The sequence below is a fragment of the Ambystoma mexicanum genome, chromosome 3q, assembly GCF_040938575.1.
Source record: "Ambystoma mexicanum isolate Mex_15411 chromosome 3q, UKY_AmexF1_1, whole genome shotgun sequence".
Lineage (NCBI taxonomy): Eukaryota > Metazoa > Chordata > Amphibia > Caudata > Ambystomatidae > Ambystoma > Ambystoma mexicanum.
The window spans coordinates 837,413,386-837,440,952 of NC_090926.1; positions in this window are offsets into that span (position 1 = coordinate 837,413,386).

The following is a 27,567-nucleotide window of genomic DNA, read 5'->3' on the forward strand; positions in this document are numbered from 1 at the left end:
ATCTTTTGAACATGCACAAGTTAAATGGGCAATGAAAGATTTTACAAACTGCAACACGAAGGGTGTCATATATGTAATACAATGCCCTTGCAAACTCCTCTACATAGGAAAAACCACACGTGCCATCAAAATGCGCATCTCTGAACATCGTTCCTGTATCAGGAACAAGGTAGCAGACAAGCCCCTAGTAGAGCATTTTATCAGTAAGAACCATAGTGATACTGATCTAAGATGGTTTGTCCTCCAAAAAGTGAAACCAGCAAAGCGTGGGGGGGATCTGAACAAAACGCTGACCCAATTAGAACAACGGTGGGTCCACAGACTTAACTCCGTTCAGGCTGGTCTAAATGTGTCAGTTCAATGGAAGTCTTTCCTCTATTGACATGTGCCCAATGATTGAGTATGAGCTATGAACTTCTTAACACTATGATCATTTTTCATTTCATGAAATGCAGAAGTCAGTAGACATTATGACACTGTGTTTTTTTGATTTTTTTTTGGTCAATGTATGAAATCACCTACATGAAAAACTATACTTTCTTTGTTAATTCCAAATGTTTTCTGTCATTATGAAACTATGTATTAAGTTTCCAGGCGACACGCCCTAATTCTCACCCTCTCGGGCTGTTAGTAATACAATACAAACTGTCCACCTACTTAATTATGGTTTTTCTCTGCTGAGATTCCTGAGACACATAAACATTTTGTGATCCATGCCACAACATATTGAAATGAAGTATTTTCGGTAATCACAACCTCATGGGGCCATTAGCTATGTTGTCTCAGAGTATAAAAAACCAATGCCACCCCGCAATGCTTACGGTTGCCATGACAACCGTTTGTCAACAATATTGTCCAAATTAACTTTTTAGACACGCGTTGACACTAATCACACCCATAATTGATTGAGCTTTTTTTGTGCCCCCCGGATGGAGCAGAATCCATCATTTTGTTTCTCACTCGATCCTAGGGCCATTCCAAGATGGCTGACATATAAATACCTACAGGGACCTAGCAACAGCGTTACCAACGCTTTGCAGTCAGGCCCCTGCAGTCTCAACTGTGACACAGCAGCCTGAGGAGCTCCAGCTCGTACTTTTTTGGCAGACAGGCTGCCCATGCTGCAAACCTCACAGGTACTTTAAAATAAACCCTGCACTTACTGCTATATATATGAGACAGTTGTTACTAGGTAACCACACTCACCTTGAGCCATATATATTTTTTAGCTGTGCAAGCCGTGTCTGTTTCCCACTGATACCACCCTGGATCAGCATTTTTCGACCTCCAGCGAGAGGTAAGATTTTTTTACCTGCATATAATAAAAAACTTTTTTTCATGCCTTTTTAAACGGGGACATGTTTAGCTTCAACCTTCCTTTGCTTCTCTCGTTCTCTGTTAATTGCAACAGGACCATACAGAGACCAGCCCTTGCGGCTAGCAGACCTCAAATTTAGCGCCTGTGAAATCTATTAACCCATAGGTAAGCTATGTGCTTTTTGATTTTATATCAACCACACGTGATTCACTCAAACTAAATAATTTTGGCTCAGACACCCCCCTGACTGTAGTCTCCTTCCCCTGCAGCACAGACGTCAATCTACACAGAACTCCGTCCTGATGAAGGCCGTTTTAAAGATGAGGCACACCTAGCCCACCTAGAAACGGCTGAAACACCTGGTGTAGACGCACTACTCCCCCCAAAACTACAGCACATTAATGCTGTTTACGCAAGAAAAATAATTTTGCGTACCTACCATTGTTCTATGTGTTTTCCACAAATGTTGACTTGAATATGTACACTGCAATATGTGAATTTCTTGGCAAATCCTAATAGAAGTCGGGTTTTGTTACACACACACAAGTTGGAGATTGTCCCAAAAAATGTTTTTTTGGCACTGTGTGTTATAAATATATTTTTTTGTCTGATTGTTCTGTTTTAGCAAACCATTTTGATGTCTTAATTTCTCTAAATGTTGGATTTATGTCTTTTTGCACACAACTTTAATATTAAAAAAAATGAGATTTATCTCTACAACATACTATTGAAGAGTGATTCCTTCCTTAGCAATGCAGAGTTTGATAATACATGTGGAGGTGTTGTTCTGAGCCTAGCATCCTTGGACCTATTCATTTGTATCTTTTGTTTTCCTAGAATTATTATATGCCACCTCTGCTGTGTCCAGAAAGGTGGCCCAGTCAGTTTGCACAGAGCCAGTATAACAGTGTAAATAAGTCTCCAAGGTCTGGTTAGTTCTTTTAGTTTGCCCATTAGTTTGTGGATATTAATTGCAACTTACAACCTTTTGTGTGTCCAGAAATACAAGATGAATTAATATGCTTGATCAGATATAATTTTCTATGGTAGTCTGTGAAGACTATAAACGTCATGAAAAACGGCATTTGTTGTTTGTTATGCCACGGGGAGGGCAACAAAGGTAATGAAATGAGCCAATTTGCTAACACATTCAACAATCACCAGTATACATGCATAGCCTTGTGAGAAAGGAAGGTCAGCAATACAATCCATAGCAATGGTATACCAGGGATAAGGTGGTCTTTCAATGGAATGCAAAAGCATTACAAGGTGTTTTCTGCATGGCACATGTTGGGCAAGTGGACACATATGAAAGGACTTGTTTTCTCATATTGGGCCACCAAAATTGACGAACATTAATTCCAGGGTTGATGTTTGTCCTGATGATCAGCTGACTTGGAGTCATGAAAACCCTGTAGTATCACATCTTGCAGGGCAGTGGTAAGGAGGTGCAACATGCCGCGATAGAAACCCAATCTTTCTTGGGCACTGAAATGTATGGATTCCTGTAATGTGAGCATACTGAGGTCTACGGCTTAAACCAACTTTACAGTGTCCAAAAAAGACTGAACTGCCCTCAGAAAATGTTGGCCGGGTAGAATTGGAGATGGTTCGGTAGAAGGCATCACACATGCATTCTGGTGGCGATATAAGGCATCTGCCTTTATATTTTGTGTCCCTGGAATATGGGTAATGTTGAACGTGAATTGTGAGAAAAACAACACCCAATGTGTCTGGCAACTGTTTTTGCAGGTCAAGGACTGTAGGTACTGTAGGTTTCTGTGATCAGTACGGACCTCCACAGGAAACAGACCACCAAGGAGATGAGCTCTCCACTCTGAGAAACTGTTTTTAATGGGCAGTTGTTCTTTCTGTAGGATTGCACAGTTCAGTTCACTGGATGTCAACTGTCAAGAAAAGTAGGATATGGGATATTCAAGACTGGTCTCAGGCTTCCATTGTAGTAGAACAGAGCCATTGGAACTAGCGGGGCATCTGTTTCACCAATAAACAGAAGGCCCTTATTACAGTAATGCAAAATGGTTGCTTTCATAAAATCAGCTTTGACTTCTTGAAAGCTCTGTTCTGCTTGTTCATCCCAACAGGAAATGGTTCCCTTACGTAAAAGTAAGTAAGAGTGATTTATGTTGTCTTTTGGAAAAAGTCAGGGATAAACCGACTGTAAAAGTTGGCAAAACCCAAGAAATGCTGGACTGGCTTCATATCCCGGGGTCTGGACCACTCCTTGATAGCCTTGATCTTCTTGGGATCCATGTCAATTCAGGTAGAATTGATAATGTATCCCAGAAATTTGTGGCTAAAAGGTGATTGTCCATCAGCCTTTGAAGGACCTCAGAAAGATGAACCACACGGCCCTTCTGGGATTTAGAAAAAACAAGGATGTCATCAAGCTAAACCCAAGTGGTCAGACCAAGCAAATCTGAAAATATTGCAGCCATGAATCGCAGAAAAACAGCTGGGGCACTGCATAGGCCAAAAGGGGAGATTTGAAATGGGGTCTTACTTTCATCACCCAGTGTGTTTCTTATTAGCTTATAGGCCCCCCACAAGTAGATTTTGGTAAACACATGGGCATCATATAGGGACTCCAGAATATCCCAAAAAAGGGGGCAGAGGGTATATATAATTGTTGGTTATTTCATTGAGTAAGCGGTAGTCCACACAAGATCGAGAGTACCCTCTTTCTTATGAACCAAAAATAATGGAACCCCTGCTGGTGACTTTGAAGACTGAATGTAGCCCTTTTCAAGGTATTCAAAGATGTATTGGCGTAACTCTTCCTGCTCTTGAGCAGTAATCAAATACACTCACCTATGAGAAATGGGTTTAACAGGACATAACCAAATTTCACAATCAAAAGAACATGAAGGCAGCAAGAGAAGGTCCTCAGGAGGAGAAAAGACTTAGTTGAATATGGAGTATTTCGAAGGATGCTTTTCACAACAAGAAACTAGTTGGGTGGGTCCTGCATCAGCAAGGCCAAACTGAATTGATGGGGGGTCGAGACACCGAACAACACTTGCCGGTGCACTGGTCTAAGCAAAAAATCATGGTCTGTGTAGCCCAATTGAGGAAAGGATTATGAAAGACCAACCAAGTGTAGAGGAAGAGTCATATACCCCTACCAGAAGCTCTGCCCCCATGTTGCCCATATGTAGGGAGCCGGAAATTGCAACATGCGCAGTACCAGTGAAGATGCCTGTATCTGAAAAGAATCCTCGAGACAAGGTATCCACTGAGAAAACCCTATATGCATTCAGGAAGAAGTAATGGCCGCTGGGAAAAAGTCCCGGGCACAAGTACGAAAATGAATGAGAAAGAAGACTGGTGATGTCACACGAAACAGAATTGACCACCCCAGAAGAGACACAAATGAAGAAAGAATATTGATATTCTATAGGACTGAGGATGAGGTGTCGAAGTAAAGCAAGATTTTGGGATGAAAATGAAGATGCTCGTTCAAAAAAACACTGAAGAAAATGCAAAGTCATTTTACAATTGTACAGATTCTGTAACACAAGTAGACAAAGTAATCCTGATGCTTGCTAAATAGTGAAAAGATTGCGGTGATATGCAAATGTATACTCATAGGAATGTATAGAATCTGGATGTTCCACAATGCACTTTCGCAAACTTGGACCCTGTGAATTTAAAGGGCTTGAAGTGTGGCGCAGTGGAAAATAGATGATGGCAAAGGAGAATTCAAGAAAGGCTGGTTGGGCAGCACCAACAGTCGAGGCCACCCTGAGCCTGGTTGTCTGTCAAGAAGCTACATGAATGTGAGAAAGAAACAAACTTCTGTTTGAGGTGAAATGGAAAAACACTGAAGGTGCCAAGAGGTTATGATTTAATAGTATTATATGCAACGAAAAGCTCGAAAACATGGTCTCCAGTCACATGGTCAGATAGAAATAGACTGTGGGCTGAGCTACACCAAAACCAGAAGATAAGACCATAACACACTCCCTTTTATTCTCAGGCACAGTGAGCCTCTACAAGGCCAAGTTCAAAGCCTAATTGAATGACAGACCGCAGGAGTGATGATAGATGTTGGGCTAATTGGGTGGGGAGGCATGACTAAGCCGATCCTCCTAGCACCTTGGGTACCAGCTTGAGTGCTGCTAGCAAGTGGAATTTTCCAGTAGGGTTCGAGCGTGCAAACCAATTATAGAGGGCCACGTATCGAAGACCCCTATAGTTTGTGTAACAAACGGAGTGTCGAGTATTAGTATGACATGGACGATGACTTGCACTTGGGATGGGCTTAGTTGTCTACCTGATTATAGAGACCCAATCACAACCCCTGTCAGTATGGAACCTATACCTAGATGTTCCCTTTAAGCCTATGACATCCCCTAGTAGGCTTTTCTTATTTGCCACCACATAGGATGACGTGAGTAGTGACACATTTTTAGTATAATAGTGTTGTTTTTTCATGAAATGCTTCGAGTGCAGCTAATCAAGCGAACATCACTTGATATCCGCTGTAACTCCCTGTTTTAGATCACATTGTTAATAAAACATTACTGAGTTTTGCCAACTTCCTGAGTCAGTTTGATTATTGAGGTATGCGTAAGTTCTGCATCCCCGTCCATCTCTAAGTATTGCTACCTCGTCTTAAAGGGCCCCAGGTCCTGAGGTTCACAAGGTAAACCAAGCACCAGGGGATAGGGTCACTGGATGATGTGAAATGCCAATGTTTACTGATGTTGGTTGATAGTCAATAAAACAGGTTCGGATTTGTGGGTTATGCGTCCAAAAAGCCAACAGTGTCCCATCTTATCCTTCACTACTGCTGTGTGGATCTTTTGTTGGGGCATTACACCATGTAGGGTGCCAAATTGAGCATCCAAGTAGTTTCCAGAGGCTCCAGAATCAATCAGAGCCATGGTATTAATGGTCTTGTTTTCATTACCCCAGGTCATAGTAACTTGTAATTCAAATAAAGCCCAGGGGCACATGGAATGACCCAGCCCCATGGGAAGGCAGGACTGATTCTCTGGGCTTGTGTTTCCTTCCTGATTGACAACAAGCCCACTAGTTGTCTCCCGGCTTAAGGGGCAGAATGCGACAGTTACTCATGAAATTTTTCTTATGTCTCCAGTTCAGAAACACATTGATAGTTCTATGTCTCCTCTTTGCAGCTGCAGACAGAGGGCTTCGAACTGCTCTGAGCTGCATATGTTCCACCCGACGTCAGTCGAAGGAGGGAGAGTCCTTGTGGTCTGGGTAGGAGAAGGCGCTGGTCTACCTGTGTCTTGCCGGTGTCGATTCGGTACATCTTTCTGTCAGGTGATGGTCTATCTTGATCACTTGGTCGATCAAAGTCTGGATAGTGGCAGGTTCCGGTGCATGGACTAGCTCAGCCGTATATTCTTCCTGACAAAACAGGGTTTGTTGAGTCTCCTCTGGCTACACCTACTCATTCGCAAATTGACGAAATTGGCTGATGCACAAAATGATGTTCTGTGGTCCTTGTTTTATGTCCAGCAGGTGATTCTGAGCTACAGCCGCTGTGTTAGGAGACTGAAAAGCCTCCAAGAAGGATTTCTCGAATTCTGTGAATGAGTCGAGAATGGGACTCTGAGTCACAACATAGGGTGTTTGCCCAAGCCAAGGCATTCCCTGTAAGATTATTTAGGATATACCAGATACTGGCTCTATCACTCGCAAAGAAAACCCCCAAGTCAAGAACTGTACATGAAAATGTTTGCAGAACACTGTAAGAGGACAGGGGTCTGCGTCCTATTGTCCTATTTAACTATATGATGCGAGTGGTGCACCCGTGGGTTGAGCAATGGTATCTTTTTGCAACAGGTTTTCTTGCTTGAGAGCTGCCATTTCCTGGTGCAGTGCTCTCACTTCATCCCTCAATTCTTGTATCACCTGCATGTTAACCAAAATGGATGGCAGTCATCTCAATCTTTAAATAAACTCCAGACGATTCAATGTGTAGTGGTTCCAAAATTATAATTACGTTTCGTTAAGTTTGTTATTAGAAAATCAATTGCTTTAGTTATGCATCTTTCAATAGTGCAATTTAATTCAAAAAGTAATTTATTAATTCATATCAATGATGACAAAATTGTCCACAATTGAATTCAAGCAACAGTGACAAATGTGCCCAAATAATCTGACCAAAAACCAAAAGGTGATCTGACAAAAAAAAACACTGACCTGAACAAAAACGTCCATTAACCCGTTGGAGCACAACTTGTAGTTTGCCAGTCCGGGAACTACGGTACCGGCAAGCTTACTGGTACTGTAGTTCCCGGACCGGCAAACTTATAATGAGGCCCATAGTCTAAAAGGTGGTCAGCTGACACGTGTTTTGACCCTAGTGGGTCCTTCTCAAGGCAGGTATAGAAAGGTAGGTCTAAGGGAAGTTGCCCCAGAGAATTCAAGGATGCCGTGGGGCAGTTTGTTGAAGTAGAATTGTAGTAGGAGTTCTTTGGCTGATGCCGTCTACTTTCAGGTATGCTGTGTACTTCAACAAACTGCCCAATGGCATCCTTGAATTCTCTGGGGAAACTTCCTTTAGACGTACCTATCTATACCTGCCTTGAGAAGGACCCTACGGGGTCGAAACACATGTCGGCTGACCACCTTTTAGACTATGGGGGTCATTCCGAGGTTGGAGGTAAGGGAAAAATGATGCCGGTAAAGGATTACCAGCATCGCTTACCGCTCCTGGCTATTCCGACCTGCCAACCCGTTATTAGTGGCACCGTAAATAACGGTGCCTCTAATAGCGGCATGGGCGCAGGCACGCGTCCCATCAAACCGGCAATAGCGGCATGCCGCTAAATGGAGTAAATCAGGCAGACAAACAAATACCGGCATCATGCAGGCACAAACAGTGGATACCAGCATGCCGTAAATACTGGCATCGCAGACCAACCATAAAATGCTACGTGTAGTGTTCCCAACTGCCACAGGTGCACACTATCAGCACAGGTGGAGGCAATGGAGTCTGGGCCTGTACAAAGGAGCACACCCACACACCACACCCCTTTCCACACCAAGATAATTCTAATAGTAGTATCAATACTTGAGCTGGAGGACAAGCTTTCATTGCAACACCAGCAACAACAACAGCAACAGCAGGCACCACAGAGGAGACAAAGCAGGAGAAGGAGGGTGAGGCAGGCCCAGCATTCCCCACCAGTGCAGCCAGCATAACACTGCAGGCTGTCCCCAATCCCAAACATCAGAGCCAGTCCTTTCAACCCAACCCCAGAGCAGAACCAGACACTGTACCGTCCGGACCGGGACACCATCAACACCATCGTGGACATGATACACGACGACGGCATTGTCAGCCTCATTGAAATACGCACCACCATCCCCCCTCTACTGAAGGCAGTGTCTGTGCTCCACTTCCTTTGCACAGACACCTACCAGCACACAGTGGGGCACATGCATGGCATATCACCACCCTTATTTTCTCGCATTCTGAAGCAAGTGCTGGATGCCCCCCTTATGCACACAACACAATACATATCCCTACCACAGACTCCCCAGGAGATTCTTGAAACAAAAGTTGACCTCCATGCACTGGCAGGCATGCCAAATTATACAGGTGCCCTTGACTGCACCCATGTGGAATTGGTGGCCCCGCATGCCATGGAGGTGGTGTACCGCAGCTGCAAGCAATACCACTCCATCAAGGTGCAGATGGTATGTGACGCCAGCAAGATTATCACACATTGTTGAGCGCGATATCCCGGATCAACCACGGGAATGCTGCATGTCTCCATAGGAAAAATCAGCGCTGAATGCCTAACATTGGAGAGCCTACTGCCAACGCTCCCCATCAGAAAATCCTACAGAAGACTACACATCACTAAATGAACACGGACACAGCTGTATGCGTACACAATGCATGAGCAAAAAGACGGCAGAGCACACCGTGTATCATCTTGAAGATGCAACCCACACCCTTATTCCATTGAACAGGACACATTGAGGGCCTAAAAATGGTGTGCATACAACCAGGGACATGTGCATGTGACCAACGATAATCTGCCCGTATGTGTTACAAGTACATCTGTCCATCATGAATTGACTGATATATACCTTTTTTTTGCCTCCCATGCAGGTGACAGTGGCTATCCCTTGATGTCATGGCTCCTCACCCCTGCCCAATAACCCACAGACCATGCATGAGGAGGACTACTATCGATCCCAAACCCGTACCCATGTGGTCATTGAGCAGACCTTTGGCCTATTGAGTGCATGGTTTCGGTGCTTTAGCCCGTCGGGTGGGGCACTCCTCTACAGGCATAAGAAGGTGGCCAAAATGATCATGGCATGTGTCATGCTGCACGACATGTGTATCCGACGCAACGTGCCACTGCCCCTGACATTGAACTGCAACCACCTGGTGATGATGAAGGGAATGAAGAAGAAGTGGCTGCACATCATTGCTGTGCCGATGCACAGGAGGGACGTGCTGTGGGTCAGTCAGCGATGGCACAAGATTAATGACACACATGGCTGCAGAGGGTGACATGATAGTTGGACAGAGGGCACTGGGTGTGGGGGTACATTCACACTATGCACTGTGTATGAATAAATGACACATGCGCAATGATGAATGTCCACTCAGGCCTTGCTTTTGTCACAACAGGTGTATTGAAATTAACAATGAAAACGATAGTGCACTAACCCTCCACCACCCTCACCCCCTTCCCCTCCCCCACAACTCCCCCACACACCCTCCCCTTTGCCCCTCCCCCCACAACTACCCCACACACCCTCACCCCCTCCCCCAACAACTCCCCCACACATGTCCGTCCCAACAAGTGTCTAATACCTTCATCAGGCTGACCAGTCTATTTTTTTGCACTCCCTGGACCTGGTGGTGGCATGTCTGGCCGGTGCAGGGTGCGCGAAGACCTGCGGAGTGGGCTGGTCTGGGTTGAGCTTGATGACGATGGTGTGGCCGCCTGCTCAAACTGGGGTGTCGGACGTTCTGACTCCATGGCATCAGTGATGCGGTTGAGTACCTGCCGCAGGGTGGATACCTCCTCACACAGCCGGCTAGTATTGTCTGCAAATATCTTGCCCATGAGGGTGGTGTTTTCAGTAATTGTCTTGCCTAGAGAGGCAATGTTTTCCCGCCACTCCTCACGAACTGCCGCACAAGGGCAGTCAGCTCCTCATAACGCTGCGGCCCTGCCGGTGCACCTCTGGAGGTGGACGGTGCTTGGGTCTCATGTTCGGTCTCACTGCTCTCCACTATGGGACTCATGTCCCCTTGAGTTAACTCCCCCCAGACTGCTCAGGAGTGGTGCCGTGGTCTGACTCCAAAGATGTGGTTTGGGGGAAGGCAGTGGACTGGGTGTGCGGGGCAGTTCGGAGGAATCGTCCTCCACGGGCACCCACACCTCTTCCTGTGCCTCCTCCTCAGCCTGGGGTGCTGTGGCTGCCACCTCCCCAACCGAACTGGACTCTGATGAGTGTGGAGTCTCAGCTGTTTCCTGTGGCAGTGCAACAGGTGTTGGCGCTTCCGCCTCAACAGCCCTTGGCAGCACCGGTGCCCTGGCAACTTGAGGTGTTTTCAATGGTGGTGCACGGTGGGTCTTGGGTTGGCCCTTTGAGGTGGAAGGCCTGTTGGCCTCATCCCGGGCCCTCTTCTGGGGTGTGGTTTGCTGTGGGAGTGAGTCCTGCGCATCGCTGTCATGGTCTGAGCCTGTGGGGATGAAGAGAGGGACGGCATGAGTGATGGTTTGATAGGCATCATACATACATTTGCACAATTGATCATCTACACAATCAAGGGTAATAGGCATTTGGGTTTGGATGATCACGTTGTTTGCTACATGGGTGGGTGATGCAGGATACGTCGGGTCACTTTTCTTGAGGAAGATGTATGGTATGTGACATGTATATTTGTTGGGGCCTGCATGCAGTGTGATTTATGCCATTTACATCTTTGTGTGGTATGTGTCAGGTACGGCATTGCCTTGCTGCAGGCAACTGCATGTCTCTGTGATGCGTCCGACAACTTTTCTGGGAATGTGTGTGTGTTGGGCCATGGCTTGCCTCATTGGACAGACATATTGGTGAACTTTCATCAGACTCTGCATTACAGTGTTTTCTTAGGACACTCACCTCCATCCGATGATGTTGTGGCGCGACACTCCATGTCTCTGACTCCTTCTATGCCCTCCATGCCGATCAGGCTAGCATAGATGTCCTCCCATCGGGCCAACTTAATGGGGGAGCTTGCTCCTCCGCCAGTTGCCATTGCCTGGCTCCTGTTGGCAGAGAGTATGTTGTGGACTCGCAGCCGCAAGTCGTCCCACCGCTTCCTGCAGTCCTTGATAGTGCTGGGGTTTTACCAACCAGGCTTACTTTCTGCGTCACAAGTGCCCACATCTCCTTTTTGCGTATGATGGCCTCCCTCTTCATGCTCTGGGCGAACACACTGTCAGCATGTTCTTGCAGGGTCTCAGCTGGCATGGCCAGCTCATCTTCATTGAAGCGCTCCTTGCACTGCCGGGAGGCCCCCTTCTTAACAGCCTTGGGCATTGTGCTATGGTAGAGTATGATATTTCACCAACAGCATCATACAGGTCTTGGCTGCTGAGGATGGAAATGGATTGTGTTTTTAAAGATGGCCGCTGTGCTCCTTCCCTTTCCTGTTCGATGACGCTACTTCCGGTTCCGCTTATTTATGGTGACCATTAATAGCGGTGACCGCTAATAGCGGTGACCGCTAATGCCGCATTGGTTCATGCCGGTAGTGCAATCTGTGTGATACATGATGCCGCTAAGGCCTTTTTTGGGCCTTTTATGGCATGACGGTGATGCCCTTACCGACATGGCACAAAGCTTGTGCCTCCGAAGTCGTAGTAACCCTCTATTAGCGTGCTCATGACTACACAGACACGCTATTTGCTCCATGCCGGCAAGGACTGTTACTTTCCTCCCACCTCGGAATGACCCCTATGTGTCTACACTATGGACAATAAAAGTACACACACTACGACACATAATCTAGCGTGAGATTCTTCTTATATATAAGGTTCAACACAAAACCTTCAGTTGCAAGGTCACCAGGACATTCTACAATTTTCCTACAAGAGGTGCTGGGTTAACCGCTTCCAACCTGTGATTTTGCAGAGAACAATTGAAAACAGCAAACCCTAGCACAGAGCACAGCACAGGAGTGTTCAATATCTAGAACCCTTTTTTCTACCCTGTTATCCTCACCTTAGTAAGTGGTAAGGTAGACCAAGGCTTAACAGCTAAAAGAAGAAATTATATCCTGACTATTGGCCACACCTTTTAGTTAGCACATTCCTTCCCAAGTAGCAGCGACGTTACGCGTGTAAGATCGCTCCGCCATCTTGTTGTGCATTGTTTAGATGGAGTGACATCATGTGCATCGTGAAGTCATTGCATTGCTGTGTCCGTCGGCCATTTAGGCCTAAACTGGCCTGTTTTCTGGGGAAAATATTCCTTGATTGGAAATTCTATCTACAAGTTAGCACCAGCCTTAACATTTGTGAGTGTAGCCATGATTGCCCATGAGATTCAAATTCGATAAGTACTGAAATTACATTCCCAAAATATATTTGCTATATGTTGTTTGTATTGCAATATGACAGAGTAATATTTACATCCTCTATGGTCCAACCAGTCACATGAAAAATGGTTCTTTTTAATTATTACTCACAAGCACCCCAGTGTAAGTACAATAAAGGCAATGTTTAGGGAAAGCAACTGCATCCTAATGCTTGCGTCCATTGGGAGGTGCTCTCCAGCCATGTCAGAAAAACCACAATATTACTCATTAATGTACATTTCCACAAAATAGTATGCATCGTTTCCTTACTTTATAACGGTACTGAATCTGAATTAGGCGCTCAACAAAAAACAAATTGCCCTCCTTATTCATGCAGGTTTGTTGCAAATCTGTCCAGCGGTTTGGGCTGTAGCCACAAGCAAAATTTGTTTACATTCATGTCTATCTGGATTTCAAATGTTTTGGGTCCCCCTTACATCCCCACCCTGGACAAAATCGCACAGAACGTTGCAAAATAATTCAGAGGTAGCTGTATACTTTTCATGCAAATTCATCAACGGTGCCAATGTTCAAAGCGGCCCAAAAAACGTCACTACAGGGTCGATACCGCACACATTGTAATATGTAGTATCTTCTAAAGATCCCCACTGACAAATATGTAGTACAGTTCTTTGTATACAGTGTTTACAGTATACAGTGTATACAGTGTTTAGTGAAGATAAAACAATATATATATAATGAATGACAGCGTTAAATATTCAAGTTGATTTCTCCTTTTGGGTTTCAATTTAGAGCCCCATTGACATGGGCTGCAGCAATATGAGCAGTACAGATATAATGTGCTAACACGATGAATCTATGAGCGGCTCCTGCCACAGCCTGTCTGCAATTGCACAGAAATACGTTTGTCTGGAGCCTTTTTCCAGACAAATGGAAAAATCTAATTCATGTGTAAAGCAACAGGAGCAGCAGTGTCTGACACACAATCCGGTGGCTGTTGTTGCACCAAGTGACATGGACCGAATGGCACATAACACATAATACGCTTCATGACACAATCATGCAGTGTCCCTATGGATTTCAACTTCAGGCACAAAATGAGAGGTTTTGCATGCCGTTGCAACAGATCAGACCTCTGGGCCAACCACATTAATGCACGAGGTTTGGATTGTATCAGTCACGTTGGAATATGTCTTCATCAACACTAGCTCTTATTTGATACGAATTGCCTTTTTCTTGTACAGATTGCCTGCAAGACGCGGGAGAAAAAGTCAGTATACTGAGGTGTTCACTGCTTGTCACCAGTATTGTGCTACTAGGTGGATGCCGTATCGAGAAGTGCGGAAAGTCAACATCAGCAGAGTTGATAGCACTGCGCCACACTGGAATGCACAATGTCACCACCAGGATAATCTTGCAATAGGACAGAGTACACGGCCTCTTCAGATAGCCAAAACGAGTAAAGTTCACACATGGAGTTCAATGTAAATGTTATAGATTGCTTCCACGTCTCCTGATTTTCCTTCTAGCAAAATCTGATGTCCAATTTTTGAGTTATGAGGGTGGGATTCCTCAGGGAGAACAATCTGCATATTATTGGTGCTTCAACAAATCATGGCTTGGGTTGCTGAGAGCTACATATGTGTGAACATAGCCCACAACTGACAAACCCTCTTAATTTACCTCCCTTCCCCCTGCCCGCTCTATAATTGTATCTCTTTCGCTCTCTCTTTTCACCCCTTTTTAGTTTTGGTTATAAGGTGCTGCTGAAAATACTGCCTATAAGCCAAAACTATTGTCATCAGAAGTGAAGATAGGTGACAGATGACATGTGAGGAGGGACACACAGCCTGTGGCTGTTGTTTCACTATATACCTACCCATTGACTGCTGCTGGCCGAGCTGATATCTATGGTCATTTCCACCCACTCATAACCTGCCACTCCCCACCTGAAAACACATCCCACTGGGATCTCCATAAGATAGCTCTATCAAGCAGTAGCCTCAGACTTTGTTCTGTGAAGGGGTTACAGGTGTTCCAAAGCAGCATTCAGCGAGTTAAGGGCTTAAATGCAGCTGATAATGCCTACTGGTGTAATAGAAATGCATAACCAAGTTTGAGTTCATCAACTTGATTTATAAACAACATGTGTCTTTGCAGATGAAGTCCTGTTAGACACAGGCCTCTGAAATCATGGGTATGCATGCACATATATATAAGAATTGAAAGGGAAAGTAACCTAAACACGGCACAGAAAAATAACCCAGAGAGCCAAATAAGCACTGCACCTTTTTGCAAGGGAAAACAAGGTTGCATACAGTCCCATGGAACCGTAATAACATGGAGCTTCCTCAGTTTTCAAAAGGTTACATCTTTATAGGCTGATAATCCATAATTAACAATGCTAACATAATAATGAGTTACAACATAACCCCTCGACCCTTATTGGCTACCGCCTTTATAGCATGCTAATTTCCCCTTAAAGTCCATGGACCGATTGGCCACATCTTTTCTAAGCCCACTCCCCTGTATTTGCGATCCCCTACAGCATCACTTGGGAATCTAGGTATGTGATTGGTGGCTTCCCCTTATTTATATATCGTAAACTGGTGAGGTCAACTCTGCTTTGATGAGGCAATAGGCCTTCTTATCAACCCAGATGCCATTGAGCACACAGGTTGCCTACACAACCTTATACTTACTTTATTGGCATCACCTCTGCCCCTCCTATCCCAAATCGTGGAATGTTCCAGATATGGCTCCCCGTTATCCCCTTCGAACCCCAGGTGCCCAGTAATGACAGACTAGGGTACCACTCTAGAGTCTGAATTTCAGGGATATATTTGCTTTTGGTTGTGTTTCTACTTGTAATTCATTTGGGGTGACCACTCATTGGGGAGGGCAGTAGCAGATCACAAAACCTTATGCCCTGTTCTCATGAATTTGTCCTTCAAAGGGAGCATCCCCACCACCTCTCACCACAGCTCACATTCCTTTCCCACCCTATTCATGCTCTGCAGCTGGATACAATTACCATTTACCTGCGGGTGCCTCTGACATGGGCTTCTCTGCTGGGAGACAGAGCCACAGCCCCACATCAAGGCCTGCATTCTATTCTATTCAAGGTGTATCAGGTCTTAATTTCCAATATAGCAATCTGCCATGTAAACAATCTGACCTCGCTCCTACCACAGTACCTTTCTGACCAGGGTCGACTCTTCCCATGCCTCAATACTGTCCATAACTTCAAAATACATTTGATAAACACTCTTTCTGTGTTGCTGTATGTGAGCATCTAATATGTGTGAAACCTAACTAAAAGCAAAAGACAAATTGAGTTGATGAACCTTTTAACAAAGGACACCGATTGGGGTAGACCTCAGCGCCCTTCTGTTTGTTGAAACAATAGTGTTTGTCGCATGAATTAAATAACTGCGGAGAAAATGTGGTTCCTCCACTCCGTTTTGTAAACTAATCGTAAAAGTATAGTTACACTGTTCACTTTCATACGCCAGGTAAGCAAAGAATAACTCCACTGAATAGGAATATAGTTCTTAAAGCTGTGTATTTATATAAACGAGTGCCCTTTGTGCTGACACGTGTTTCGACAGACTTGACCGTCTTTTTCAAATCAGGGCTAAATTGTGATGAAAATTGAATTCAAATAAAGTGCATTGCCATTTCATTGAACAGTGTACAATCATTTCAAAGGAAACAATTGTCATTTAAAACACAGACATAAAGGGAGTGGGATTGGGGAGGATTGGTTGGGGTAAACAGTCAACCATGAAGCATTTGAAACAAATGGCAAAAAATAAAGAACACGAAAATAAATTGGAAACATTCACAAATGGGAGAAAAGGGAAAAGAACAGAAAAAATTCCTGTGAGTTCATTTGTCTGTTGCATATTAATTTGCAAAAATAAAGAAAATGATTTTAGCTTACCAACTAACTAAAAACAATGCACATACCTTTTGCTGAGCAAACCTCGGCCTAGTCCCACAATATGTCTTCTTAGTAGGTTTTCTAGCCTGAACCTTTTTGCCTGGCTAGGACGCTGTACCTGCATCACTGCAGCACGTAGGAAATATAAAAACAGGTAAATGTCAACAGAACAGGTGCGTGGACTGTTGGTATTCCTTTGAAAAAATGTAACACCTGCTGGAAGGGCAGGGCAGGCAGCAAAGCTAACCTCATTCAATCTGCCTTCTGCCACATGACTTATATAATGTCACTACATACCATTGTTTATTTTAATTTTACATTATTGCCAATGTATGCATGATTTGAAGCAACTTTTCCTATCGACCCAGCCATCAAATGCAGAAGAATAGTCATGGGGACTGGGACATGGTGTTCAGGAAGACAAATAAGAGCCTAGAAATACTGCCAACAATATCATAAAAGAATTGTATAAAAACGACTGGGAATATCTCAAAGGTCCTAAAACCTACAGATCTCACCAGAACACTCTGAGCCTGAGACATCTGACTACCAGTTTAACACCACTGCTCTTTTTTGGAAACCATGTTCACATGGTGCACGCCATCGCAGTGGCTTCGTTGGCCTGTAAAAACATTTTGTTATTATGCCAATGCAATGGTGCTCATTTCATCTAGCCCCTGGAAGCTGTCTCAGCCCTGGTGGGTGTCGAACCAGTGACTGCCGGCAACCAGTCTTCAAAGGGTCATTGCATAATCATTGCACTCGAGCAGCTGCAATCTCTTGTTATCACTAGATGGGCCTTTTAATAAACAGAGCTAACTTCTTCACTAAATGTGTCATTTGTGAATTATTATTTTCTAAGTGCAAATAGCGGAAACTGTTTTTGATGAAAAACCTTAAAATCGGATCTTTAGCACACCTAAATGTTAAATTCTATGATCTTCCCCTTGCGTTGAAATTCTGTATCTGTTTACAATATCGTTGTAACTGATCCCTGCTTCGTTTACAATCAAGTGATTTATTTACTACTTCAAAGGTGTCCTTTATAACTGTGGACATGTCAAGTAACATGCACGCTGAGCATTTTAACATCAACCATTGTTTATTAGTTGTATACCCCGAGGGACCTTTTTAAAAAAAATAAAAAAAGAATGGTACATTATTTCACGTTATCTTTCCCACGTCTGCATATGATTTTATCAAATCACATTAATTTTTTCCCATATTAATTCAATCACATTATGTCTAATGTTTTGCTTTGAATTTGTCGTGTTCTGCTCCTTAATAGGGAACTATGTGGCAATTTCCATTGACATCAAAAGTGCCCATTATTCAAATGGGATTAGAACCAAGTCACACTTTCCTTTTTTTTATTTTTTAGTTCTGGCTATTAGATCGGGCTGAAACTGCTTTCTATAAATTTAAAGTGTTTTCAAAGGAACCAAAGATAGCAGAGAAATGTGATGCTACGAGGGACTGCCAGAGAGTGCTTATTGGCTATTTGCCCATCCATTGACAAACCCATGGCCATGCTAGTCTTTATGTATGGCCATTTAAACCCATTTTCTGTACCTTCCCACCCAACACACATCCCCCTGGGATCTCTTTTCGCTAACTGCATCAAACAGTGACATCAGACTTTGTTCCGTGAAAGGCCTGGGAGTGTTATGTGGTGGTTGTTCTAACCTTGAGAGCTGCCAGTCTTGGGTAGACCACGCTATTTATGAAATACCACAATCCAATTATACAATCACAAATTTACTCATAGGAAATAAAAAGCAAGATGTTTGGCTAATGTGCATGCCTGAAGTTCATTACTGTGGGGCTCTGATCTGGAGGTGAACTTCCAGGTGGCTCTGTGAATGTGTGGCTTTTTGGCTGAAATGGCCTTTTCCTCTATTACATTGCAAGCAAAAGGGGCAGTTTATCACTTGTTCAAACCCTCCATAATATTGATTGTGAGTGTTATTTCAAACCAGTCTTGTGAATGTTTTTTTGATTTCAGCTCTGTATCTGAAGTCCTAATAAGAACAAGCACCCAAAGTCCTGTGAGGAGCAAGTATTGACAAAGCAAGACCGTTTGGCTTGCTTAGAGGCATTTGTCAGGCACTGTTACCATATTCATTTTTATGTTTATTTTATTGATCATTTATAAGGCACTTTATACAACAGAATTATGTTTTCAAAGTGCCACAAGGCTAAATGGGAAGGGAACAGGGGAAATAATAACAGTTGTAAGAACAAAAAGCAACAATAATATATATACATTCCTGGTCTTACTAGGCCGTGTTGCATTCAGCCGTGCAAGTGCATTGATGAAATGTGCAGGGGGAGGAATATGGAAAGGGGGAGCAGAGGAGTGGACAAGTGATGGAGGAGAGCCCAAGAGGGATGTGCTAAGGGGAGCCAGGATGAGCAATTTAGTGCTATTACGGGCAGCTCTCAAGGGTGGTAGGTGGAGCCACGAGGCAGGTGCCCGCAGGGGAATGCAGTGGGGAGAGGTGCTGGTAATAAATGTGAAGAAGGGCCTGAGAGCCTGTGGGTTCATGAGGATCAGCCCACCGGTCGCAGCTGCAATGGGATGATTAGCCAGGAAGGGGAAGAGGGAAAGAGGTAGAGAAGCCATATGCTTGGCTACTTCCGCCATTTACCAGATGTTGCAGTCTTGTAGCTAGGAAATACCATTATAGTAGTGCCTGGCAAATGCCTAACCTAGCCAACCAAAAGCCAAAACTGTTGGCTTTGCCAGTATTTGTTTGTACAGCACTCTGTTGTTCGGTAGCTATGTTCAAGCTATATAAATGACAGTTTGTAATGTGCAAATGTTTTCTTTTTCAAGACACAGTGTATGGGGAAAACTGAGATCCTGCCCAATAATGTATACTCATTGAAGACTTTGAAGACTTTGACAGACTTTTAAGACTTTGACACACCCCTAGAAGAGCGTGCATGATAAAGTGTCCCACTTTCAGTCATGTTTTGATGTAGGCATGCAGATTTGTTGTTGTGCATAATGTGGATAATATTGCAGTTCAACAGGTAGATGTGCACCCACGCACACTGTCAGCAGCAGTTCTGAATGCACCTGGGCAGTTGAGCAATGTCAATGATGGTCCTTGGACAATGGGACTGGGCCTTGCCCCAGATGCCGTACCTTGTCTATGCCACTGATGAGAAGGAACACATACCATGCAGCAGCCCTTGGGGGAGTGAGTTTGTGATAACCAGGGGGAATGAATGGTAATAACAGGCTGTAGTTTTACATGACACCCATTCACATGTTATGCACAGCTACTCACTTGTCCTGAAAACGTTCACCACCCTCCACGCCTAAAGCAACCTGCACTTCCTCCAGAGCAATCTGGGAAACTGGAAGGTCTTGTTCTTGGACTGCACTGAGAACCTTCTCTCACAGTTTCTAAAGCGCCAGTAAAACACACCACCTCAGCTTAGAGGCCACATACAAGGGAAGTGCCTTCTCCTAGTATTTGACCATGCAAATTGACTAATTTTCAAAAATGCTATATTAATTTACCATCGACAGCTGTGGGTGGAAAAATGAAGCCCTCCACATTGTTTGGCCTAATATTCCCCTGGTGCTTCACTATTGGCTTTGTGGGTAGCAAATGAGTTGTAGGTCGAAACATCTAGGGGGACAGAGGTTACCCAACGTAAGCTACAGCCAAACTTTAAATGATGCACACAACGACACAGACTGTAAAAGAAACTGGTTGGAAAAGTGCTCTGATTTTCTTTTTACCATCTGTGCCTTTTTGGAAGGATTTCCTAGATGGACTGGAGGCACTGAGCATGGATTCGGCCGCATGTGTTTCCCGCTCGATGCATAACACCACCAGCATCTCTGCCTTTATCTAATTATGATGTTGGCAGAGAGGCTTCAATCTCCATGGAGACACACTAGCTTCTTACACCTTTAAAAATATGCAGAATCGACCAGTATTCATTATTATTGTGGCCACCATTCACAAACATGGCACCAGGAATTACCATTTGTTTTCTGGTCAGGATGCAGAAAATGTATGGGAACCCAGAACCACCCTGCCTTATTCCCACACTGGAAAGTGACAAAATCCCTCAGAGAGGATTGGCGACACGCACATGCTGTATTTTCCAGAGGATTAATACTCCTTTTAAAACAAGTCTCTGTCTCACTCAACATCATCGCTCAGTATCATACATGCGTGTTACTAAATTGCGTCTCTTGACTTTATGTACTCCCTTATTGCTATCTATAGCATTTTTGGTTCAAATGCCTCAGTCTCTGAGAAATACAAGTTCAGATAAATACAAATTCAAATACGTGGGTACAGTGCCCTTTACAGATAGCACATTCTTTGATTACAGTATTTGTATTTGTATTTATTTATTTATAATGCGCACCAAACCCAGGGGTAGCCAGGCGCAAAGGCAGCAATAGGGTTGCAAAGCTTAGTTACATACAGTAGGGTGAGGTCCAGCTGCGGTTACAGTGCCGGACGTATCACACCAAATAGGAAGGGTAGGACATAAACATTGTAGGCTGTACTATGTACATATTTACATTCAATGAGGTAAGGAGCCACATGGTAGTGGCGCATCTGGGCATCGGAAGTCATTATGAGTCGAGAGATTTGAGCCAGTGGACAGTCCTGGCTCTGAACTGGTGGTAGGGTAGGTCCTCCCTGCAGGTAGGAGGAAGGGAGTTCCAGAATTGCGCTGCTTTTACTGGGAAGCTATTACCTCCAGACATTGTACGTTTGAACCTGGGCACCAGAAGAAGGTTGGAATTGGCCGTTCTCGAGGGGCGAGAGAGGGTGGGTCTAGTAAATCTGGCGATGAGGTATTGAGGGGCTGCTTGGTGGAGGCATTTATGAAGCTGTGCCACTGGGTATTGTCCCTTAGAATGTTAGGCTTCTTTAACATGGTGTTGAAGTTTCCATCTGAGTTACAATTGCATCTGTACGATGTTCTTTGCATCCATATAATGTTCGCTCATTGCTGATCCATCTGGAACATATTTATCATTTATATGTGAGGAGGGACTGACATTATTCTGTGTTCTGAAAACACAAACATAATCAAACCAATACAGGGTGTCCAGTGATGGAAAGGACACCAGTCTCCACATGGTGTTTAATGTATTGAGGTGTACCATCAAGCAGAAGGAGGAGAAACACATATGTTGTTGTGGACAAGACATATGGCAGTAGGCATATATTCATCCCTTTCATCAAACTTCTAGGCTACTTTGCTTTCATGAACATGACAAGGAATCCAGCTTCACTCCAGTAATTTGCACTCACAAATCAGTGCAAATATGATGGCGTCGTCAAAATACCTTTAATTCATGCTGTATATACCACATTTGTCACACAATGAGTGTAGAAGTAAAAATAACGCTACAACACTACACAAAGGGCAGACCTGACAGTGGGTGAAAATACAATTTTTAGAACAGTTAATTCATAGTGACAAGTGCTCAAGAATGGTCCGGGTTTGGCAAATACCACTGCAGGGCTTACTACATTAGTTTAATAGTGCAAGAGCGATTAAGAATAAATGCAGGGTTACATGCATGTTTAAAAATATAAACATCACTTAGCTTCAATTGTTCTATTTTGCCTTGACTAACTGATCCCGTTCAACACAGCAGCTCCTTACTTAACATATATTCACCTAGAATGTAGAATGTCGGCGATGTCTCTGATTCAGTTTGGCATCGAAATCCCCCTCAGTCTTTTTAGCCTGCCTCACTCAGGGTCGGTCACTCATATACGGACTGCTATAGCACCAGGCAGCTTGCTAGCACTGAACTCTGTTCTCCAGTCAGCTCCCTGTTCCACCGTCTCTCCCAGTGCAGTGCCCGAAGAAGTCTGAAAAACTACTCCCACTCCATGCCCTTTTTAATAGATCTCCCTGTCAATCAAGGGAAATCCTTCCCCTTGACCAGATCATTCCACATCACCCGATTGCTTCAGTGTGTTTTCCTCATTGTACTAACTGCATTGCTGAAAAGAAAAAAGAAACATTTCTCTTGCACTTCCTGCTTCACACAATGGCCTGTCTTTAGCAGAACAAATCTTCAAAATGTTCAGTTTACCACACAAACTCAGCCTGCACATTTACTTGCCCATTTTAAAGAGCATCATGCATTTTCCACTTTTGCCTTCAGGTTATTTCCACATAGACTAATTTGCAATAAATATTATTAAGGGCATGTTACATGTTACTACGGGTGGATTTGTATGTTAATGTATATTAGTATTAGGTTCAATGCAACTCAGTCAATTGAAATATCATCCTGAAATAATATGCAATTTTTAAACATAGGCTCTGTGCATTTTAAATCATGTACCTTGTGTATTGGCAATCAAGTGCCTTGTGCATTGTCAATCATGTGCCTGAGACTTGTACTCTTGAGTCCAGAACTGAGTTTCAGCCCCTGATTTCCTGTTTCATTTCAAACCCACGCTAACATGTGCATGCTAAAATGAAAAGCAACATTTGCACGCTAAAATAATGAGCTATATGTTGAAAGATAGATTTCAGAGCTAACATTCTGAGATGCCCCTACAGTTTCTCCTGTACCCTCTCCTTTTTAACTGCTGGGTTACAACCCGAAATCACTGCAGGAAAAAATAAACTGGGTGTTCTAAAACACATGTGCTGTTCCCAACTGAACCTTCCCTCATCAGTCAAAAATAAATAACACGCAAATGGAAATCCAGGTATGAGAAACATTATGTACACATTTCCAGTCTTGAATAAAATAATTACAAATTTTAATTAAAACAAAAACAACATTTTTAAGGAAAATTAAAAGAAATGTTTTCTTTTTCATCTGTTATTAAAATCTTTTTCTATCTTTTGATCATCTTTATCTTTTCATATTTTTTAATTTTGTAATTGGTGACCCGTTGTTTCTTTCTCTCATTTTTTGGGATTTTTTAAAATATTTTCATCTTTTGATCACCATATCTTTTTTTAAAAAATTGGTGATCCATTTTTTATTTTATTTTTAAATAAATCATTAATATTTTCAGAAAAAAACATACATCCAATACAACTGTATGATTCAGTCAAATGCACACAAAAAACATCAATGAATAAAACAAAAATCAGTTAAGAAGAATCAATCTGTGATACATGAGTCTGTGATAAAACATAGTATTTGTAAATACAGCCTGTAATGAAATAGTTTGTGATAAACATAGTAAAAATAGTCTGTAATAGCAGTAGACTTTGGAAATAACAGCTTGTGGAAATAATATCACACAAGAAAACGTCCTTAGCTGAACTCCTTCATTTCAGGACTCCATGGGACATCTTTTGGGATTGTCATCTCCACATCTTTTGCGGTCATCTTCTTTATCTTTTGGGGTCATCTCCTTCACCCCTTCTTTGGTACAGGGGCTTTCCAGTGGTATTCTCCAGGGATCCAGCGCTCCAAGGATCCGACGCTGATGAGGAAAACACTCATTTTTCTAGAGTAAAAAGAAAAGACAGCTTAAGTATCAAGCACATCACTATGTCATGATTCCTGCCCCTCATGTCCCCAGCCCTCCAAGATGTCAGGCTGGAGCCAGACCACGATCACCTTCATGGCCCTCAAGGGCCTCTCCATCCCTCCAAAGACCCACTTGGAGTCAGACTTGGCGCTTGTGGCACCAGACTCACTCACTCCCATAGGATAACATTAGGGATTGGACGTGTAGTGCATTGATGGGGACAAGATGGATGCCCCCACATATTTTGGTTCCCAGAAATGCATGTGCAGTCTAGTCTTTTAGGTATGGTTCAGCCCAGAGACACCTGGGATACCCAGAGACTATTTAAGCCACTCACAGGCTGAGAAACATGCTTTGTGTTTTCTGCACCTGCAGCGTGACACTCACCGTGTTTGGATCGGTCTCAAGTAGGCCTGCATCTTTCTTCTGCGCTCAGCTCCTGTAAGAACAAGAACACCGTTAGGAAAAGCCTTACCTTGCGGAGCCTCTGCCCATCCTTCTGTTCTGCGGGCATCTTCGGCAGTGTCATTCCCATCCTGGCATGCCACTTCCTAAGGAAAAGGGAAAAGAACAGAAAAAAAGGCATTAGTAAGCATTCAGCAAATCTTCGCTTCTTTTTAAAGACTGTACGAGCTTCAAACGCTTACCTGAATCCCAGCGCTCTGGGGGAACTCTGTCTCCGGGAACTTCTCATCCATCTGCAAGAGAGAAAAGACACTCCAGGTTAGCGTGGAAACATCTAGAGCCGCCGCATACCGTGCTTACTCACCGCATTTCTTCTTCATAACCGGCATCCATGCTGAAAACGTGGCAGCACCTAAAAGACACAGAAAAATAACTCAGTTCAATACAAATACGAAAGGGTCGCATCGCGCATCACGCTCTCAATCACCTTCAGCGCTACTCACCTCAGCAGCACGTCGCCATCCCCGGACGCCAGCCATCATCTAAGGAAGGAAAGGAACGAAGTTAGAGAACTGTTCAAAAGACGCATTATACTTACCTGTCAGACTCTTGCCACTGAAGTAACTAGGCAGCAACGAGCCCACATCAATTAACGTGCCCCTGTGCTGAAAGCAGGATGGAGAGCCCACTTTCCAAGAAAACAAGGCCCAGTCTCCATTCGAGTAGACTCCAGGGAAGGGTTCGATGTCGTAAGAGGTCAGAACAGGCTGAGTGACATCCCCGTGGATACCAGGTGAGCGTTACAATTATTTTCCTTTCTCACTGGAGCATCTGAAATCAAATTTTATTATGCACACAAATACAAATTATAGAAGTAACATGCCACACAGCCAAGACATTTTCTCACTATACACATATATACGTTTTCTTTCTACCATTTTCAACCGCCTTTTGATATCTTCTCACTAATTACACCTAACCGCTCGCTATGGCACTTCTATCATTTCAAAAAAACGTTTTTTAGTTTCAACTCGCTCTAGTGTTTTCACTTCATGTTTCGGGTGAACAGGATTGATCTGATTAACATGGACAAACTGATCCACTTTTAAGTCACCCCCCTTTTAAGCAATTCTGTAGGCCACAGGTGACACCATATTAATAATTCTATACGTTTTTATGTTTCCCCTTCCCAAAATTAAATTTGTATACCTGGTCTCTCATTTCATATTCTTTTACAGATACCTTCCTATCATAATATGTTTTTTCACCGTAAGCAGCCTTTTCCAAATTTCACTGTACAAATGCAAACACATGTTGCAAGTAATTTCTCAATTCTTCCACATATTCATGAATTGTGGACGCAATTTACAAGTACCTGTTCATTCATTCTGTAAAGTAAGTGTTGTGGCAGAACCATTTTCCTTCCTGTCAATATTTGATGAGGCCTGTGATTTGTTGATTTAGCAGGCGTCAACCTGATAGCCATTAGTACCAATGGAAGGCACAAATCCCAACGAGATCCTGCTTCAGCTACAAACTTTTTCAGAAGAGGAGGGGTGGAAAGAAATTTGCAGCTTTGTCTTTACACCCAAAATTTGCCATATTTATGTCATCAATGCACTGGTGAAATGGCTTGAACGGTCTGATTCTATTTGTTAAGGTAAACCAAATCTTGAAAAAATATGATTTACAAGTAACGTGGCCGCCTTTTGTGCACTGTAATCTGGGGCTGGAATGCACTCCATCCGTTTGGGCATTAGACACGTTATTGTCAGCATATACCTGTTTCCCCTTGCTGATCTTTTTACAGGCCCGACATAGTCGATTTGTAAATCAGACCATGGGAACATCAAACCCCTATTCATCAACAGTGCTCTATGAGCAGGTGATACAGGTTGAAACTGTGCACATACTAAACCCCCTTTGGTGCAGAGTTCAACGTCTTAGGACATGTGTGGCCGATAGGTGTAAGCCTTTAAAATTTCGAAGGTATTTTTGTGAACCTCTGTGTCCTGCAATTATGGCGTTGTGGGCATGATGTAACATCAATCCCCAAAATGATAAAGGTACAATCCATTGTATTTGGCCTGTCACAGATTCTCTAATCATTAGTCCGTCTTTTAATCTAATTTTCTTTTTGATTTTTAATAACACTCTCCATCCCTCTTTCCCTTTGCAGTCCTCTTCAGTCAGAGGATTTTGTTCTGCATTTAACAAATGGTTATACAATGGGCCTAAAATCAGGTCTTCCTTTTATGATTTGATCAGGTCCTGATATGAAGTATCAAAACTCCATTGTGCCACAGGCTGCTCAACTGCTTTTGGAGTTTTGGAACGTGTTATCGCATCTATCTGTGTTTCGCCATGCTGGTGTTCAATAGGAAATAACTCCCCTGTTTATAGCTCCAATTTGGGCTAACTGATCTGCCTTATAATGTCCTTCTGTATTCTCACCTGGTGTTTTCAAATGATCACGTAATTTCCTCCAATGGATTATCAGGTCATTTTCTGACACAAGCTTGTCTATAGCTTGAATCATCTTGCCATGTTTAAGTGGTTTCTTGTTATAGGTGATTATTGATAAACAGAAGGTATACACTAATTATCAACAGTTAGACCCCAACGAAAACAAATGCATATCAATTCAACAATTTATTAAGACAATGTTTAAAAAATATCATTAGTGAGACGACAATACAAAAAGTTTATTAAAAAGACTCTTGAAACATACACATTAGTGCAAATGACAACTTCTTCTTCATTGAAGACTTGATGTTAAATGTACCCATTAATTGGTAAACCAACATTCAAGCAGATACATATCTTTCTG